The 21907-nt window shown below is 39.6% G+C and overlaps 1 long non-coding RNA gene across 1 annotated transcript in view; it reads left to right on the top strand.

Moving 5' to 3' along the window:
• The first annotated feature begins 8214 nt into the window (after window positions 1–8214).
• Window positions 8215–21907, top strand: part of LOC139034465 (uncharacterized) — a 51570-nt gene continuing 37877 nt past the window's right edge. The window contains exon 1 of the long non-coding RNA XR_011486998.1: window positions 8215–8704. This is a non-coding gene — a long non-coding RNA (uncharacterized lncRNA). The remainder of the gene's footprint in view (window positions 8705–21907) is intronic.

The raw sequence follows: 21907 nt of genomic DNA, 5'->3' as shown, positions 1-21907 counted from the left end.
CCTCTCACCTTCTGAGATGGCCCACACTCTGTGGAGTGTGTTTCTCTCTAAATAAATCCATTTCTTACCTGTCAGTTTGTCTCACACTGAATTCTCTCTGCAATGAGACATCAAGACTCCGAGCTTCATTAAGTCCTGAGGCTAGATATGATTTCAATTAAAAGACTGTGGGTTGAAGTCCCAATCTGGGCTACCTGGTTTCATGAAGAGGTGAAGGGGACATATGCACAGGCCTTTAGAGATAGTATTTAAGGTGTACCCCCTTTAACATGTTTGCTTATGTTTATTGTTTAATTCTGCGAGTTTGTTCTGAGGGAGACATATGTTCCTCTAGATTTGGCAAAATTTGAGGTAAGATTCCTTTCGATAAAGTAATAAAAATAAGACAGAAATCTAAATTTTAAATGAGGAAAGTTTGTTTCCAGTTCCCCACGCCCACCCCCCCCCACCCCCATCACTTAGGTGGAAGCATGGTGGGTGGCCCAAAGTTTCACATTTGGTTTCCTCTTTGCCAAACTCATCAGGGGCACAGTGCCATTAAGCCTCACTGTGGCACACACTTCAGAACACCGCTTTATGCTTGGCATCCTGAAAACTCCTTTAGGAGATTCAGTCATGGAATGGTTTTATTAGTGTATTGCCCTTATATAGTAATCAGTATTTACAACATTTTTGATATGGCAGCAATATCCATGTCTCTAGGGCCTCCTTGTGATTTGAGAAATTACACCAGACAAAGCATTCAAGATGTCTCTTATTCAAGAGTAGGTGGGCAATCCTAGTTTCAACCCCCTAAGGCTATCAAAATACAAAGGCTGTGGAAATCGCAGTTTCCCCACATTCGATTCCTGGGTTGGGAAGATCCCCTGGAGAAGGGCATGGCAACCCACTCCAGTATTCTTGCCTGGAGAATTACATGGACAGAGGAGCCTGGCGGGCTACAGTCCATGGGGTCACTCAGAGTCGGACATGACTGAGCCACTAACACACACACACACACACACGTAATAAAACAACAGCCACAGGGGCTAATAGCCTGTATCTGGCAGAAGAGGCACCATAAAGTCTTTGCTTGATCTCTGGGTGGCCTCAAGGCTTCCAATCTCTTGACTCAGTTAACTTATTTACAAAAGGGGGATAATGATACTGTGCCAGTTTGCCTCAAAGGGATATTATGTAAAACAAAAGATTGTACTGCTGAAGGACAAAGCACTATGCAGATGTGATTATCATTAACCAGCCTTGGTTAATGGTGAGTCAGTTGGTTTACTACAGCCATTCCCTGTATTAATGTAAAGTGTGGCATTTTCACTGTGGGCCTCTAGATTTCATTCAAGTAGAGAACTCAGCTGAGTCTCTGAGTCTCTCTCCTAGCTTCTGAAACAAAGCAAAACTGACTTATTCCATTAGAAGGAAGGTTCTGTCCTACGAAGTGTGAAGTTTAGAGGCAAAGACTTAGCCATAAGAAAGCAGGCCATATGAAATGCAAGTGGCCAGATGTCAGTTGAATTAGGCCTGCCCTCAACACATAGATCTTTTTTCATCTGATTACACTGTTGAAAAGAAAAGTTATACAGATCAACATTTGGCCAGCCCTTTAAAAAGCGGAACTGTGCTTTCTTACAATCATTAATAAGAATAAATGTTCCTTGGCATCTACATGTTATTCAAGCTACCCTGAAGTCCCTGCCTTCTTTAGACCTCATCTAGAAATAATTGGTGAATCATTCTTTAGTCACACAAATACATATGTTGTGTACAACTGTGGGAAAAACACACACGAAGTTGCAAATGATCATTCTTAACTCTAAGGGCAACTCTCTCTGATGTTTGAAGACACAGAGAGTCTGTTTTTTTCACCATTACTCAAGTTTCCTCAGGGTCTGTCAAATTGCTGAGGAGACTCAAAACAAGCCCTGATCTACTGGGACGAATGCCAGCTTTATGCTTTGGTCTGGCTGTGGAAAATCCCGGGGTTTTCTCTAGGATTATCTGGGTTGGGACATGTGATTAGATCACCGTCATCATCATCTTTCTAATGTAGGTCTGTCCCTTCAAACTTGTTTCTTTCTCACACTGGGCTCTCCAAAAGGCCTTTGTCATCATTTTATTGCTGTTGTAACTGAATTCAGATCTGAGAGACAGGAAGGTCTAAGATGCTGAGTGCTTTCCAGGCCTGCCTGGCTTCACAGAGCACCCAGCAAGGTCATTTTGGGGGCTTACTCACAGAAGTGGTCAAGCAAAGATCTGCTAGGCCCTAGACTTCCTCTCTTGACTTTGTTTCCTAAAGTAGATTACAAACTCCTGCAGTTGGGGGTACGTGCTATTCTTTTGCATATTTCATGAGCTACACCCTGAGAGACCCTCCTGAGGAAAAGTGGGGTTCTGGGGTGATTCACATCAAAATTTGATCTCAGGGCAAGAAAACACATTTATTATTCCTTGAAGATAGAGGTGACAGGCTCTATGTCATTCTTAACAATGTGATTAAGAAATGTCAGGTGAGTGTATGCTCCTTGGTTTTCATCTCGTCACAACAAAGATTTGGAGTGACGGACATTAAAGTCCCCCTCATCACGTCACAGCTCTCGGATCTTGGACAGACCGTGTTATAGCTCTTAGATAAATCAGTGTTATAGCTCAGTGTTACAGCTCTATTTTATTTAGATAATAGCAGGAAAATCCATCTTCAAGGCATGAGGGCATGTCGACCCAAAGACGCGAAGAGAAGAGCGCCCCAGGGCGCGGGAGAGAGAGCGAGCGAGCTAGTTTTGGCTCCTCTTTTGATGTGTTTCCCTCTCCCTGGGCCTGTCCTATGTAAACTGGGCCAGCCAGGAGTGTTGTTTGTTTTACCTGAGGTTCTCACTCCGGTCCTCGGACCTTCCTTTGTTCTATTTTCGTGGGCTTTTCCCTTCCAGGTCTTTTAGCCACCGCCATTCTGGACTCCTTTTCCCTATTCTAACTACCTAACAGAAGGAATACACTTCACTTTTCTCAATAAACTGCCCACAGAGCCTGGTTCCTACACCTTAGCGACAGCTGCTACCCCTCACACTCTAGGGTGTTCCCACAGTTACTCACTAGAACCTACCAGGTACTTGCTTTTTTTGACTTAGAACTGGTGAACATCGAGGTACTTTTGTAAACTAGAGGGGAAACTCATTTACTCCACAAATACAATCAACTACGTTCATTGTTGAATTATATTCAATGGCACTGACTATAATACCAGTAGATTCATTGAAATAGGCTAAAACAACCCCCATTCTTAATATTCGTTGATAAAATTGATACCTGAAGCATGTTATAAAGGAAAGAGAGCTGGTGCTGGAATTCAGACCTGCTTCTACCAATTCCTAGATGTGAGGTTCTGAGAAAAATATGTAACTTTTCTCAGACACTGTAAAAATGAAGAGTGTGGAAAAGAGGCCGAACAGCATTAGGATGATGACCTCAGCCTTTGCAGCTGGACCGGCCTGGATTCCAATCCAATTCTATTCTACTGCTTATTAGCTAAGTACTCTTGGGCAAGTTACATAAACTTTCTGTTTCTTTGCTTTCTGATCTGTGAAAATGAGAATAGTGCCACCTCACCTCACAAAATTGCTTTTACAAGAATTAAATAAAAGCATGTCTATAAGTGATTACTTGGGCTTCTCTGGTGAGTCAGAAGGTAAAGAATCTGCCAGCAATGCAGGAGATTCAAGTTCGATCCCTGGGTTGGGAAGATCCCCTGGAGAATACAATGGCTATCCACTCCAGTATTCTTGCCTGGAGAATTCCATGGACAGGGGAGCCTGGCGGGCTACAGTCTGTGGGGCCGCAAAGAGTTGGACTGGACTAAGCAACTCTTATAGTGTCTACTTCAGTATCTGGCTCATAAAAATAGCAAACTGTGGTTTAAAAAAAAAATCCTGAAAGAACTTTTGAGATCACAAGGTGTAAACTCCTACAGTTTTAAAATGAGAATTAGAGGTCCAGAAGTAAAAGATCCCACTAAAGGTGACTGAGACCACATGTTTGTGAAATAAATTCCCAAACATTCTATGAGCTCTATGATCTGGACAGAGTACTATCACTTTGTGACCTAATCTATTTACTAAATAAGTGGACTATTAGACTTGGTGATCACCAAGTTTCCATCCACATAAAAATGCCAGTGATTGCATTGCTATTGAGCCCCGCCTATGTTTAGAACATGTTGCTGATATTGTGGGTGCTATAATGGGCATAAGAGAATCTGTCTCTGGTCTTAAGAGGGTTAAAGTTTAGTTGGAGAGACATTTATATAGCATTTATGAGACATAAACCACTGGTATAACCAGTGACAAGGCCAAATTTCAAGGGTCAAGCAGATTGGATACAAACAGTGAGATCCATTTGATTTAGGTGTTAGCGATGGCTTCATAAAGAAAATAGGTGTTTACCTGTGCATGAACACAGAGCTGGATCTGAGTACACAAATTTAAAGAGAAGGGAGGAGAGGGGAGGGCATTATGAGCCTTGCACCTCTGTGCCTGGATAAAAGTGCAGAGGAAGAGATAAATGCCATTAAGCATGCGGCATTCATTTAAGCACTTTTCAGTCATCCCTTAAGCGGAACTGACTTCTCTCAGTGTGAACTCCAATTTTCATAAGTGGCAGTGGGGGTGTTCACAAGTGTGTATGTGTGTGTGTGTATACATGTGAGTACACATTTCAAAACTCTTGACTTTAAATATTGGCAGAAAAAAGAAAGAAAGAAAGAAAATATTGGCAGGAAAACAACACCAAGACCTGGTGAATCCCCAAATGCTCTGCACCCAGAAAAGTAGAGCTCACCTATGATTGCTCTTGCTCTTGATTCGCTTCAGTCCATCAGCTTCTTCTGGCTCCTCTTCCTCTAGCATATATCTCAGTTTCCTCCCCTTCTTTTATTTCCACTGCCCCAATATCCACTGTTGTACAGATGCTAAAGGCACCCCAGTTCCATTCCTGATCCCTACAATGCATTAGCCACAGGGTCATCTTCTGACCACGTAAATCACATCATGGAGCTGAAAACCTTTCAACAGTTATCAATCATACTGAGCATATAATCCAGACAGTTTACTCTGGCCTTCAAGTCTATGCAGAATCTGGCCTCTCAAACCTAATGCTGTGTCACTCATCCCCTCCCTTGCTGCTCTTTAAACAAAGTGCTTCCAGACTCAAGGTCTTCATGCTCCCCATGCTCTCTGCCTGAGCTGTTACTCCACCTGTTTTATGCAACCTTCTTACCCTTCAAGGGAAGTGAAAGTGAAAGTTCCTCAGTTGTGTCTGACTCTTTGTGAGCCCATGGACTGTATAGTCCATGGACTTCTCCAGGCCAGAATACTGGAATGGGTAGCCTTTCCCTTCTCCAGGGGATCTTCCCAACCCAGGGATTGAACCCAGGTCTCCCGCATTGCGGGTGGATTCTTTACCAGTTGAGCCACAAGGGAAGCCCAAGAATACTGGAGTGGGTAGCCTATCCCTTCTCCAGCAGATCCTCCTGTCCTAGGAATCGAACTGGGGTCTCCTGCACTGCAGGCAGATTCTTTACCAACTGAGCTATCAGGGAAGCCCTTACCCTTCAAGCTCCAGCTTAAATATCACCTCCTCTGAGAGGTCTTTTTAATCTAACTATATAATTTTTTCTGGGATTCTAGATGCCAGCCTATGAATTGTCCTTATCTCTTTTTTTTGACAATGTTTGATACTTTCTCAATTAGTTAGTTTCTTAGCTTTTAAAATGTTTGTTCTTCCTACCAGAATATAACTCTACAATTAGGTCTTGTCTGTAGTGTTCATTTTTCAGTCTCCAGGATCTAATGCTAAAGACTGCAGAGAATATTGAATGGATAAGCAAAAGCAAATAAATGGAAAACCATTGTAACAGGTAACTATCATTAAATGCAATTGCTTTCATGCCCACGAGCACCTCCTGATTTGGTAAATGTAGGACTGCAATCATGTACAAAGCACTTGCTTTATTTGAGGGTAATTCTAAAAGAAATATTTATTTTATTATTTCAAGAGAATGACTGTTACATCTTACGAGTAGGGGCCTCAGAGTTGTTTGGAGTGGTTGATGGGAGATTGGTTGTTAACCTTTATTAATAGCTAAGCTCATTACTTTACACTTGGAAAGAACCAAGTTTCTATCTCTGCAAAATAATAAATTATCACATCATGGGGGTTGATCTATAGTTTAAAGGCAAACTGTTATATTCTCTTTGCCTAGTAACTGCCATACTATTCTGCCAAGTTGTTCTGAGGACAGAAGAAAAGGGCTCTTGCTTGGCTGTTTTGCATCACCTTTGGGGCCAACTGATGATTGTAGTCATTCTCTTTTAGCTTTCTTCTCATAACCAAAGAACATTAAACACTCACCCAGCTGTTTTACAATCTTACCCAAATATCTTGCCTAAGGTCACTGAGTCAATGCGTTTGTGGTGTATATTCCAAAGCCTTTATTAGTCAGATGAGCTGGACAAAATAACTGCCTCTTTGTGATCGAATCTACAGTTTCATCAAGTACAATAATAATGACAATAGGACACAAACATTCATTTACAGGAGTTTTTTTTTTTTAATATGTCTTTCAAATGTGTCTTTTAAATTTGCCTAGCAATGTGCAAAACCATTTTTAGGCATCATCTCTTTTAATCCTACCAAGCCTATGAAATAGTAATTTTAATTCCATTTCACAGAGGACGAAACTGAGATGTAGTGAAGCTAAGTAAGTAGCCCAAGTTCACGCTGTTAAAAAGTGAACTTGGGTTTCAAACAATTCCATAAATGCCAAGGCAGTATCAATGTTTACAAGGTAATAAGAAAGAATCAGAATCGTATACAGGTTTTTAGACATCAAATGATGTACAGATGATCCCTTAACCTACAATGGTTTGAATGATCATTTTTTGACTTTACAATGATGGGAAAGTGATACACATTCAGTAGAAATGGTAGTCTGGATTTTTATCTTTTCCCAAGCACATGAGCCATGGGGTGTACACTCCAGAGGCAGTGAGTAGTAGCCCCCCATTAGCCACGTGAGCACAAGCGTGATCTACACACTTACAGCTTACACGATGTGTTTACAACTATTCTGTTCTCTGCCATCCGTATTCAATACATTACATGAGAGATTCAATATTTTATTATACAGTAGACTTTGTGTTAGATGATTTTGCCCAACTACAGGCTAATGTAAGTGCTCTGAGCACGTTTAAGACACGTTGCTCAGTCACTTCAGTCGTGACCCTGTGGACTGTAGCCCACCACGCTCCTCTGTCAGTGGGATTCTCCAGGCAGGAATACTACAGTGGGTTGCCATAACCTCTAGGGACCAGGGATTGAACCCACATCTCTTTACATTTCCAGCATTGGCAGGTGGGTTCTTTACCACTAGCACCACTTGGGAAGCCTGTAAGGTAGGTTAGGCTGAGCTATGATGTTCAGTAGGTTAGAAAGAGTAAATGCATTTTTTATTTATATATTCTACTTACAATGGGTGTTTTGGGACACAAACTCATTGTAAGTTGAAGGAGACCTATATAAACTTAGTTAAGTTTTTAGATATTTTATATAAGAATAATTTAACGTTTTTTGTTTTAAGCCTAGCATTTATCTCTGGCTATGAATAGTTTATTAGATTCCATTTCTGGTTCATACTACCCATTTTGCTTTTCTGGGATCTCATCATTTTCATATTTCCTTGTTTTTTTCAGTTTGGTAGTTTTCCCTACTTTAAAAAACCTGAACAGTCATGCTTCTCTGTAAACTCGGTGAGTCAGTTCAACCTCTAATTGCTTCAGTCTCTTTCCTTGCAGGAAAGTCTGTCAAAATACAAGAACACTGGAATGTTTTGCATCATCTCACACGCACACAGGGGATAAGGAGGGATGTAATTCTCCTGAAGAAGCAAAACAACTGGCAACAGCTGGCACAACAACTTCTAAAGACCCAGTTTGACTGTTTGGAAATCATCAGCCTCAAACAGCCCCTAAATAATAATTACCCCATCTGCACCAGGACCATCTCATTGACTAGCTACACATAATACCTGCTATCTACTTTCAGCATTGATGTCATCATCGCCATATTTTGTAAGACCAACAAAACATCATCCATTTGGACAGGGGGATATCCTATATCCACACAGATATACTTCCCCCATTCTCTGGTAACACTGTATCAAATCACTAACAAACACGTCTCCGCCTTCAAAATAATTTAGTTATCAGAAAGGTGATTGGACAAACCGGTAAAGATTTTTTCCCCCCCACCAACAAAAAGCACATCAGAATAGTGTTAGTCTTTTTTCTCCAGTTAGCCAGCCTTCACAACTCTAACTGCAGTCCCACTATAATCATTTTAGACTCCATTGTGTGAGCATTGGATGCATAATTTTCAACACATGTTTTATTAATCCATTCTTCCTGTGCTTCATTTAAAATACTGGAAACTATAAAAAGATAAGCTTGTTACTCCCCTGCCAGGAAAAGGAAAAAAAAAAAAAAAAAACCCAGAAAATACGAGAAAAAAAAAAAAAAAAAAAAAACCAGAGCAACTGGAATCTCGGTCTTGAGGAAACACATGGTATTGAAGCATCCGCCGGAGCTCTGTCACCGACTGTCATCGGTGACTCCTGGGCGCTGAAACCTCCAGGCCGGAGCGAGGAGGCTGTGCGTGCCGGCCGGTGAGTATGAGCCTGCGGGGGTCCCGGGTGGCGGCGGGGGCCGGGGGGCCGGGGCCGGCGGCGCGGGGAGGGTCTTCCTGGAAGCCCCGAGCGCGGAGGAGCCCGCGCCTGCGCACTCGGCCGGGGCGCCCGGGCGCGCACGTAGCGCCCGGCGTGACTCAGCGCTGACTCACCGCGGCCGCTGCTCCGTGGCTTTCCCGGTCCGCGCGCTCCGCCCGCCCGGCCCCGCCGCCGCCTAGTCCCCCGTCCCTTCCTGCACGCAGACCAGGCTCGGCGCTTGCAACAGAGCAGGGCGGATTTTATAGCTTTTGAATCCCGAACAAGCAGGGATTCAAACTGGCTTTGTTTTCTCTGACGTTGAAGGGCTCCATAGTCCACTGGTGAAATCCTTCCAAAAGCTTGTTGGAACAAATCCCGAACGGCGTGCTGCCGCGGTGACTTAGAGATGACCTCCACTCAGATTTTTGCTTCGGTCGTACCGAGCTCGCATCTACTTTTGGCCCACGTGTGGGCAGGTTATCATTTCAGAATGTGTGAGAACTAGCCTTGGCACACACCCTCAGCTGGGGTGACGCAGACCAGGTTGGGACTTGGCAGTATGTTTGGACCTTGAGTGGCTTTACTGTAAAAGCTGCATAGAGACGTCCCTATCTGCCATCTCGCTTCCTGATTAGATGCCACGCTCATTTGCAGCCTGTCAGTGCCCTTTGCGAGGTCCTGGGGTACATTTACATTGCTAATAGCCGGATTCTTGAGCGGTAATGCTCGGTTCTCCCTCTCTGAGGTTCAGCGCAGAGAGGAATACCAGGACAGTATTTCTTCAGGTGTAGCCCACAGGCCACCTGCCTGGAGGGTGCCTGGCGATATTTGGTCAAAAGGCAGGTTCTTAGATCTCACTCCAAACTGCAAACTCAGAATGTCCTGGGTTAGGGTCTGGAGATCAGTGGGTAAAGGATTCTGATGTACACTTAGATTTGTAAACTGCTAGGTAGAGGATGAGGCTATGAGACATTATTCAGTTAAGGCCAGGAGAAATCTTTATACTCAAGAACACACTGCTCTAAAGTCGATATTGAAGTTCTGATGCCAGGCAATCGTATATCTAAAATTAGGTTTATATATAGTATTATGTTTAAGAGGTTTTTTTCTTTTTAATTGGAAATTCTGGTTTAGAATAAGACGAAGTACCTATTGAGTACATTTTGTTATTTCAGACCAGTATTTCCTAAACCCGACTTTGCATCAGAATTACCCATAAAGCATTAAAGGATTCTAATCCCTGGGCCAGACCCTCAGCCTAAAGAACCACTAAATCGGAAGGACAGTGCAGTTTCAAGAACACGCGGTTTGAAAAGCTCTGCAAGTTCGTCTCTGTACCTTTGCAAAAGGGCAGTCTTCCCAAATACAATAAATAAGTAATAAGTGTTAGTCGCTCACTCACGTCCGACTCTTTGCAACCCAAAGACTGCAGCCTGCCAGGCTTGTCTGTCCACGGAATTCTCCAGGCAGGAATACTGGAGTGGGTTGCCGTTCCCTTCTCCAGGGGATCTTCCCAACCCAAGGATCAAACCCAGGTCTCCTGCACTGCAGGCAGATTCTACCTTCTGAGCCACCAGAAGTGAAGTGAAGTGAAGTGGCTCAGTCGTGTCCGATTCTTTGCGACCCCATGGACTGTAGCCCGCCAGGCTCCTCCATCCATGGGATTTTCCAGGCGAGAGTACTGGAGTGGGCTGCCATTTCCTTCTCCACGGAGCCACCAGAACAGCCCCCAAATACAAGAAAAATGTCACTAACTGCAGGGTGGTTGGCCTGTGTTCATCTGTGGTGCTCACTCATCTCTCAGTCTGTACTGTTTACTTTTGAAATCACCATTTAAAAAATAAAGTTAAAAAGACACCACATAAAATATCAGCTTATTATTGTATTGATAAATTCACTTATTGAGAAATCAAGTTTGAAATCTTTGTATTCCAGATCTTTTGAGGGGAGTGGATGGGGAGGATGGCAGATTGGAGAATAATCTGGGAGTTTATTTTGAAATTTTTCTTAATCTTTCTTTGAATATTTTATTTACTCATTTTATTTTCATCTCACTGAATAAGTTTTTTCATTTCATCCCTGTTAGCATTGTGTCCGAAAGCCTAGATCTGACCCACACCTGAAAGAGACATCTCCTTGTTGACTGTACATGTACAGCCTTGCTTCTCCAAGGGTGGTCTCTGGACTAGCAGCATGCATATCACCTGGAAACTTGCAGGAAATGCAGATTCTCAAGTCTCATCCAGAACCACTGAATCAGAATCAATACTTTAGTAAGATCCCCAAGTGATTTGTTTGTATATTAAAATTTGGGCAGTGCTATCTTATAGTAATGGGAAGAGTTATACTCTGGGGCTGCTGGAGGAAAAGAGAAGAAATCGAGTAGGGTATGTTTGTTTCCTTGGGCTGCTATAACAAAGTGCCACAAACTAAGTGGTTTATAACAAATTGATTCTTCCACAGTTCTGGAGGCAAGAGGTCAAAATCAAGGTGTCAGCAAGGCCACGTTTTCCCTGAGGCTAAGTAGAACTCTTCTTAGCTTCTTATGGTAGAGATGGATCTTCGGTGTTTGTTAGTTTATAGTTGCATCATTCCTATCTTTGCCCCTATCATCACATATCTGTCTTCCTGTGTGTCTCTTGTTTTTACAGTTCTTATAAGGACTTCCCTGGTAGCTCAGCTGGTAAAGAATCTGCCTGCAATGCAGGAGACCCCAGTTCAATTTCTGAGTTGGGAAGACCCACTGGAGAAGGGAATAGGCTACCCACTCCAGTATTCTTGGGCTTCCCTGGTAGCTCAGCTGGTAAAGAATCTGCCTGCAGTGCAGGAGACCTGGGTTTCATCCCTGGGTTGGGAAGATCCCCTGGAGAAGGGAAAGGCTATCCACTCCAGTATTCTGGCCTGGAAAATTCCATGGACTGTATAGTCCATGGGGACTCTTGTCTTTACAGTTCTTCTTATAAGGATGTCAGTCATATTGGATGATGGCCCATCCTAATGAACTCAGGCTAAATTGATTACAGGATTTTCCAAACAAGGTCATATACACAGGTACCAGGGGTTATAGCTTCACCATATCTCTTTGGGGGGCACAATTCAATCCATGACAGGTAGATATGGAAATTCCATTTTTAATATGTCTTTAATGCCAGAGACATGGGTTTGATCCCTGGGTTGGGAAGATCCCCTGGAGAAGGGAGTGGTTTCAATATATAGAAATGCATTATTTGAAAAATAATATTAAACATAAGTATTATAAAATAATCTGATCACATTTTATAAAATAATTATAAACTATTCTCTCCTATTGGCTATTATTTCACCCTTTGTCTTGTATTCTCTTAGCTGGATAATGAACTCTTTCCAAAACCAGACTTCTCTGCAACCCTTTTTTATACGATGCTCAGTTCATATTAAGAACTTACTAGTTATTAAGTATAATGATTAAGTTATAAAATACTATTAGACAAATGTAGAAAATCTCGCGTGTTTTAATCAACTGGTGGTACAGGGTCAGAGAAAAGTCTACCACAAAGATGAGCTTGACCATAAAAATTAAGCCCTAAAATAAAGGGAAAAAGTACTTACAACTGAAACTATCTTAGGACCAGGGCAAGAAAGTGAAGGGAATCCTTATAACCTCAAGAAAGGATAAGAATAGCACCAGAGAGGCAGCTCCAAAACAGTCATGTCTTTTTAAAAACCTCTGACAGTTGTAGTGGGAGCCTGATTTTGTTTGCTCAGCATGCATTTTCCCCCATTCCTCTGAGAAAGCTCTCATCATTCTCTCCAGCATTTTTGTGCAGGACTGCCAACCACAGGGTTTCCCTTCCCCCCTCTTCCCAAGGCTAAAACACATGACTGTTTACTTTTTGTCCTCACGTCTAAATCTGGGTGAGTCTCAAAAATGCAGAAAGCGGTTGAAGGTGAGTCATGTCAGTGGTCATTTCAGACACTAACCAGGTGTTTTTGTTTGTTGGTTCGTTTCACCATTGAGAATTCCAGAGTAACCCTAGTTACAGTCTTCTCAAGTCCCAATTATTTAAATCTTTTTTTTTTCTAAGAGCTACCCAGTATCTTTCCAAATATTAATTTGTTTTAAAATGTAAGATTTCAATGTTTATTTTTAACTTATTCTTTTTCGATCATTATTTTCTACTATCTTATTATAATTTATTGTCAATTATTTTTTTATGAGGCCAGTTGGCTTCTATTGCTTCCAGTCAAAGGAACATAACTACTAGGAGAATATTGATGGGGAGGACACATATTGCCTACAGCCAACCTACAAGGACAACTTGAGATAGTAGTCTGCATTCACAGTGAACAAAATATGTACTCTTTTTTTTTTTTTCCCAAAATATGTACTCTTGAGGACTTCCCTGGTGGTGCAGTGGACAGTGCCAGGCAGGGATATGGATTTAATCCCTGGTCTGGGAAGATTCCACATGCCACAGAGCACCTAAGCCCATGCACCATAACTCCTGAGCCCACACTCTAGAGCCTGCGCTCTGCAACAAAAGAAGCCACAGCAATGAGAAGCCCTGGCACAGTAACAAAATCCCAGCACAGCCAAAAATAAATGAATAAATAAAAATAAAGAGTAAAACTCTTAAAAAAAGAAGTATGGGTAATAGCAAATATGTGACTAAAAATGAAAGATGAGCTTAAAAAAATATGTACTTTTGAAATGTAATGAAGGTCTTTTCAGCTTTCTTCAAATGATTTTTTTTAGCTATCATTATTGCCCTGTGTTTCAAGCTGAGTCATTCTTTCCTTCTGAACCATCCAAATTGCCAAGGGGTACAAAAGAGAGAATCACTCTTGTTATGCTCCTCATAGACACCAATAATCTTCTTTATGTTGCCTCCAATGCCTCATTGTGGTTTTCATGATACTTGCAGTATTAAAGAGATTAAAGAAAAGTACTCCAAAGTTTCTAATTAGAGCTGTTTACCTGCGGGCTAATTGACAAAATAGAAACAGTGTCTCTGTTATGCCAGATTAAATGTGATCTTTTCTTTGCAAGCAAAGATTAGCCTAAAGCCTTCATGTTGGTCAATACTAAATATGTGTCTTTTTGAGTTCTACTGATAAAATTTAATTTAAATGAGGTACACAGCTCCTGAGAATCCTTATTTTTTACTCTCACCCATCTCTCTCCCATCACATGCCTGTATTAGTTGTTGCATAGTGGATATGGAGACTGGAAAACTAGTGTTTATATGCACAAAAAGCACAATCTATTCACTTTAAACAACTTAACAAAGGTAAATTTAAAACATACATAGAGCATTCTAAAACTAAATGTGAGTGATCTCCTGGTGGAAAGTTCCCAGTTCCCTTTTAATCAAGTGTCCCAATTTCACAAAATACAAAAGAGCAAAATTCAAACATCCAGTACCTCTGATACTTACAACATCTGAACACAGACGTAAAGGGGGAAAAAAAAAGGAACCACAACCCACAACAGTATCCACAGCTCTTTAAAAGTCTTATATTCTTACTAAAATATTGCTATTCACACAGTTCAATTTCTATTAATAGGACAGCCTGATGACTCATTTTGTACACTGAAAATCTAAAGAGGATTTTTTTTTTTAACGAGGATTTTTAGATCTCTAATACCGTGTGATGACCATTAATAGCTCCTTCACATTAAAACACATTTTGGGGGAAAATAGTTCTATGAAAATATTAATTTTTTTCTCTTTTTAAATATTAAGCTATAATTTACATGCAGTAATTTCTAGCCTTTTAGTGCATATTTCTGTGAGATTTGATGAGTACATACAGACAGACAACCACTATCACAATCAAAACAGAACAATTCCATTATTCCTCAAAGTCCTCTCAAGCTCATTTAAAGTTAAGTCCCACCTTCCCCCTAGCCTCTGGTAATCACTGATCTGTTTTCTCTACTTACAGTTTTTCCTCTTCCAGAATGCCATATAAATAGCATCAAACAGTATGTAGCCTTTTGAACTTGGCCTCTTTCATTTAGTATAATGCATTTAAGATTTACCATTTTCTTTTTTTTTTTAAGATTTACCATTTTCTTGCATGTATCATTAGTTTGTTCCTTTTTATTGCAATAATATTCCATTGTATGGATGTACCGTAGTTGGTTTATCCAACTATTATATATTTAACTGATCATTAATTATTTTGTAAAAGAGGATGGCTTCATGATTATGAAATTATGCATTTATCAAGAAGAGGAAAAAATAAGGTATATTCCATTTGTGCCTTGAATTGTGTAATTACTTTAGATTTATTTGGCTATATACTAGGTATATCTATTTTAAAAAATACATTTTTCACATAACTGAAAAAAGTATAGATATTTGTTCAACTCTGTGGATGTACATTTGAAGCATGTGCTGTGATTTGAAAGGTTTTCTCTACCTAGAATGGGAATAGATCACATCTGATTATCATTGCTGATAACATTAGATAACATTTTGCTTAACCTTCTGAGGGTAAGTGCTCTATGAAGACTCTATTCAACCCAGACCTCTGAAATGGCTCCCTTCCCATCGAAACTCTGTTAATCTTTTACCACGTGGAGGCAACAGGTGGGTTAGTAAATAGCCAATAGAAAGACAATTCTTGTCCTTCAGGATTGGTGCCAGTGGAAAACAGTGACCTGAAATACAGATCTCAGGCCTGACATGATGAAAATCTAATGCCACAGCTGTCGTCTCTCACAACTGTCACTCATCATGTTTTAATTTCACAGTTTTGATTTAATCTTTTCTAAATATGGCAGGCGCTAGATAAATACAGAACAAGATAACAAGAGTTCCCAGCAAAGGAGCTAGGTTGGATTAGCACTATCCCCCTTTCACCACCTCCCCAAACTTTTGGATTTTATTCTTTGTGACATTGCATCTCCGGGACACTGCTTTTCACTTTCTTAAGGACCAGAACTTCAGTACTAGCTCAGAAGCTTAACAGGAATCATAGCTTTGATTTCATGGTGACTTCTTCACCTTTCTTATCATGCTAACCAGATGCCTTTACTAGCCATTTAAAGTTGTTAACACACAGTGGAATTGTATTTGAAAAAAAGAATCAAAACTTTCTATGATGTACCCTCAGATTCTCCTCTCTTCTAAGATATATAATTAAAAACACTGTTTTCAGCCATAGATAAAATTCTTTTTCTTTTAAAGCTTCCTTTAAAAAATAAACCCTATATTGAGTTAGGGCTTACTTACAATAAAATGCATCCATTCTAACTGTACAATCTTGACAAATATATATACTTGAGTCAACCATCACTGGGCTTCCCCAGTGATTCAGTGATCAAGAATCTGCCTGCAATGCTGGAGACACAGGCGTCATGGGTTCGATCCCTGGGTCAGAAAGATCCCCTGGAGGAGGCAATGGCACTCCAGTATTCTTGCATGGAGAATCTCATGGACAGAGGAGCCTGGCAGGCTACAGTCTATGGAGTTACAAAAGTCGGACACAACTGAGCGATTAAGCACACCTAACTGATATACCTACATCAGGTCTTGCCTTCTATAGTTTATATCCAATATTAGAGTGATTTCTTCTAAAATTTGACACACTGTCTCCTTTTAATGTTCAAAATCCTCTAATCATTTCCGATTTCATTCTTTCCAAAGTTCATTAGCCTAAAAACTCTACGTAAGCTGGACTTTATACTTTTCTGACTTCATTTCCTTCTCCAGGGGATCTTGCCAACCCAGGAATCTAACCTGGGTCTCCTGCATTGCAGGCAGACTCTTTACTGATTGAACTATGAACTGTTGAACTAAGCCCCTATCAGTTAGGAGGTTATTACAATTGCCCAGATGGGAGACTGGACCAGAATGTTAACAGTGAAGCTGAAGAGCAGTGGGATGCTGGACATTTTCTGAAGGCAGAGATGACAATACAACCAATGGATTGAAAGGATTCTGTAAAGAGGAGTCAAAGTCATCGATTTAATTCCAATCTTACACTTCCTCTAAGTATAGGAGGAAATTTGTTTCAAGAAGAAAAAGGGAGAAAACAATCACAGTTTGTATGCTTAAAAACTATAAGAAACTAAGTTGAAACTCATGGTCACTGGCAAATCCAAACTATGTTAATCACCCCAAATATTTCCAATCTAAATAGCTCATGGTGTCTACCTAAAGTAAAATTCAGTGTTATGAAAAAATGTGATATACAGATTATATGTTGATTTGTCAATGCTTTAGAATCCTGAGTATATAAAAATACTTCACTCAACGTTTGGAAAATAACTAACAGAGTAAAATGAAAATCATCTCAATCCTACAAAATATAAGATGAGGAACAATTAGTCTTAATATTCTATAGGTTATAAATTAAAAATCAAGATAAATATATGACCCTTTGGATCAAATCTAATGAATCAGAGACTAGGATCAGAGACTACTGATTCAAATTATAGCGCAGATATACTTTTGATCATTGCTGACTCCTGCTCAGGGCTATTTTTTCTGTCTATTTTAATGATGGATATTAAATATCAGTACCTTTAATACCTATGACATATATCCAGAAAACTCAATAGATAATTATAAGAAGATTCTATATGATGTTACCATCTTTAGTAAGATCCAACAATGGACTGGTTGTTCAAAATTGGAAAAGGAATATGTCAGGGCTGCATATTGTCACCCTGCTTATTTAACTTATATGCAGAGTACATCATGCAAAATGCCGGGCTGGATGAAGCACAAGCTGGAATCAAGATTGCTGGGAGAAGTATCAGTAACCTCAGCTATGCAGATGACAATACCCTAATGGCAGAAAGTGAAGAGGAACTAAAGAGCCTCTTGATGAAGGTGAAAGAGGAGAGTGGAAAAAGTTGGCGTAAAACTTAACATTCAAAAAACAAAGATCATAGCATTCAGTACCATCACTTCATGGCAAATAGATGGGGGAAAAAATGGAAACAGTGACAGATTTCTCTTCTTGGTCTTCAAAATCACTGTGGATGGTGACTGCATCATGAAATTAAAAGATGCTCCTTGGAATAAAAGCTATGACAAACCTAGACAGCCAGAGATATCAGCTTGCCAACAAAGGTCCATATGGTCAAAGCTATGGCTTTAGAGTATTCATGTGAGATTTGAACCATAAAAAAAGGCTAAGCACTGAAGAATTGATGCTTTCGAACTCTGGTGCTGGAGAAGACTCTTGAGAGTCCCATGGACAGCAAGGAGATCAAACCAGTCAATTCTAAAGAAAATCAACCCGGGATTTTCATTGAAAGGACTGATGCTGAAGTTCCAATGTTTTGGCCACCTGATAAGAAGAGCTGATTCATTAGAAAAGACCTTGATGCTGGGAATGTTTGAGGGCAGGAGGAGAAGGGGGTGACAGAGGATGAGATGGTTGGATGGTATCACTGACTCAATGGACATGAGTTTGAGCAAACTCCAGGAGACAGTGAAGGACAGGAAAGCCTGGTGTGCTGCAGTCCATGAGGTCAGAAAGAGTCAGACATGACTGAGGGACTGCCCAGCAACAAACCAAATGATAGCTCAGTGAAGTATGAAGACTTTGTACAAACCAATTTCTAAGAACTCTATGATCTGTATCCGTTCCCCTAAGTGTTCTGAAACATCTAGTGCTACTATAATTGTGTAGATTTATTTTGCAATGACAAAATCTGTCCAAATGTATGTGTATTGCAGTAGGGAATGAAGGGGATGTTTAGAAATCCACACAGAAGGGATATTTGCAAACACATTTAAACAAAGCAGAGTTAGAAACTGTAATTTTTACTTCTCTGATGCTGAGCATACATTTCTCCTAAAATTAAAAATAAAAATTTAAAAAGAGAGGGCTGTAGAATTTATCTGTACCAAGGCAATTTTATTCCATTATAAATATTTTGCCTGTGTCTAGAGCTGGCACCAGTAATTAGGCCATAATGGTAACTTGTGACTCTTAAACACAACAGCTGTGTGTATTTGGAAAGATTAAGGATAAGTAGATTGTTCAGTAATTCTGGAAGCCTTGTTTACCAAAGCAAAGATGGCTGACAAGATTCTTACTGTTGACTTAATATGATGTAAACATATTTTATTAAATAGTTAAGACTACATAGCTTAAAATTTAATAAAGAAAGCTTTTTACCTAATTTTGGGAAAAAATAAAGGAAAATATTTCTTTCTAAGGCTGAAATTTCAACCTTCTCTATAATATCTAATAATTTGCCACATACAGTTTGATACCTGATCATTCTTTTCTTTAACCAACCTTGACTCCTTACATCTATACACACACATGTACTTTAGTATTAAAATGCATTTTCTTTATTATTCCTTGAAACTATTCACGAGGTGACATTTCTATTTCACAGACAGAGGTATAATTATTTATATGTATAAATTAGTTGTATAATTATTTATATGCGATCGGCTAAAAGCTACATGAACAGTAGAATGAGTACCAGAATATGATTCATTAATTTTAGATTTGAAGATCAGCGGAGCCCAGATATCCCTGATTCTGAGCTGCTCCTTTGGCAAAGAAGTTTGCTGTTTGCTGATGGAGAGAGTACAAATGCACATTTTCTACTGGTATATATTGAGAGTGTAGTAAATTGTTAATGGGAAGGATCTCGTTTTCCAAATAAAATGCAGGCCTCTAAATACAAGCAAAATTGGGATTCATTTAATCCTGGAACATCAGAATAGGCAGAATAAGTAAAATAATAAATGAAATAATAAGCAAAACCCTTAACGACCTTGCTAACCTTTGAGCTGATTGAACTCCAAGTTCATTCTGCTAAACAACTTTGGAAAGCTTAACCAACCAGTAGAAATGTGAATTATAGCTCTTCCTCAATGAAGTAACAAATTGACATTGCCCAGGCAGTAAATTTCAATAGAGTTCATTTAAAATTGGAAAAGATAAGCCCATTGGAAACTGCTGTTAATTAGCCAGCCAACAAGGGCATTGAACATCTATTTTATGTCCATCAGTGGTTTAGGGTGATGAAGAAATATGAGAGATAAAATGAATGGTCTTTACCTTGTAAGGATTTATAATCTAGTTCTTAGTGACAATTTTGCTTCAGATTAGTAGATCAAAACTTTTCGTATTTCTTGATATCCTTCTTGCAGTCCATGGGGTCGCAGAGTGGGACATGACTGAGCAACTGAGCTGACTGATGTCCTTTAGAGAACCAAATTTTGTCAGAATCACAGGACTCTTGAACAATACCATGGAGTAAATAAACAATATTGAAAATGTTTCCTTCAAATGAGGTCCTTATTTTATTCAGTGAGTAAAGATTCCATATACCTATTTGAAGTATCTCAGTGTGGAAGAAGTCCTGACCGGCCAGGTGACCTCCATGGGCTTCTTCACTCTCAAAAAGGAAAAAATAATACTGGTTCTGCTTCCTGGTGCTGACAAGGAGCACATGAGGTAATGTGCAGTGTACACCAAGCACTCCAATGTCCCTTATAAACAGATTCTGAAAGCATCAAAGAGGCAAGCATTTAAACTAAGCAATTAGATTTTAGAAAAACAGCTTAAAAATAAAATTTGACTAATTATACAATCTTGTTGGACATTCTGCTCAGTCATCTCTCACTACATAGTCCAAACTGTTTCCTCTTGGTGTTCTTTAGAAAGAAAAAAAAAAGTTAATCATTTTTGGTACAAAATTTTTGGTAAAGATTACCCGGAGACTGGTAAAGTTTTGATTTTTTATATGTAATCCTGACTCATGGTCACTATACTGAATATTAGTTGCACTTCAATAATCATTTATTGAGCAAGTTTGAGATACAAATCACTGTGTTAGACATGGGAAGACCTGTATCTGATATCCAGATGCTTAACACCCACCAGAGATAATCCCATAAATTCTGTGAAGTTGAATTTATACTAAAATGTACCTGGTAGCTGTGCTTTAGAATATGTTGTTGTCAAAATAAATAATTAATATTATTTTTGTTTTTATCATTAAAAATAGAATGGGGAATGAAGGGAAAATACAGTTTTAAGAGCTTGCTTATTGTTTATATGCCGTAAGAAATATAGATGTATATGTAAATATATATACATACAAGTATTTTGATGAAAATAGATTTGAAAATATTATCTTCTCTTAGTGAAACAATCTCCTATTGAATTCAAAATATGAAGGAAATTGTGTACAGAAGAAATCAGTTTTAGGATCTAGAAAATTAGAGGGAAACTTTTTCTGAGTCAATTTAAGAAATGCACGAACTGTCGTAAAAGCCAAAGACACTCAATAAAATTTAGGAGACCAAATAGTAGTGTCCATGATTTACCTAAATCTAAACCATTTAAATGATATCTACCTTCAGATATTTTATATAAACCTGATACCTATAGCTTTAGGGTGCTTGCTGTAATAGTTAAAATAATGAAAAATTGAGTTTAGACTTCTAGATAAAGGATCAAATACATATACTTATGTTCGCTTCCTTTTATAATATCATCAAAGTGATAGTGATTTAAAAAGAAGAACAAAATCCATAACGACAAGGAGGATAGAAGAGGAGTTAATGCAAGAAAATTCTAGAAACTGAGCAGACTGAAAAGTGATAACTGCCTATTAAAACTTTAGAAAGTAACTTTAAGGAAAGTCAAGAAGCAATTGACTTACATTTCAGAATTCCCCAGGGCTCAAAATTGTTGACATTGGGTGCTTTTGAACTGTGTTAAATGCAAGGCTATAAACAGGAGAAGGAGTTAAGAATCTATGGGATGCATTTGGTCACTTCTCTGTCACAGAGCTTCCTCCCTACTCTCTAGAACGGGCAACCTGTGCCTCCCCAACTAGTACAGAAGATCGCAAGTTTATTCTAAAGGGGATTTTTAAAGGGAGAACGCTAGGCAAAATCGAGGCTACTGTACCATGCTTAAACCAGTAGAATTAAGTGAATGCTGACATATGAAATTCTAAGAACAACCATCTTATCTTCTCACCCTTGGTTCCTAGAATGCTAGCTTCCAAACCTCTACCTCCTAGGCCTAGGAATGGAAAAGTCATCTTTGGGGAATCTGACCAGCTTCGAGATCCTGACATCAGTGTTCCTTCAATGACACGGGCTGCCCAAACCACCCACCAAGAGCAAAGCTCCGCTCAGCACACTGCACCCAGAGGCGCTCAGAGCTTGCTCTCAGCCT

This window comes from Odocoileus virginianus, chromosome 3 (genome assembly GCF_023699985.2).
Source record: "Odocoileus virginianus isolate 20LAN1187 ecotype Illinois chromosome 3, Ovbor_1.2, whole genome shotgun sequence".
In the NCBI taxonomy this organism is placed as follows: Eukaryota; Metazoa; Chordata; class Mammalia; order Artiodactyla; family Cervidae; genus Odocoileus; species Odocoileus virginianus.
The sequence above is the reverse complement of the archived record's forward strand: the minus strand, read 5'-3'. Positions and strand labels throughout refer to the sequence as shown.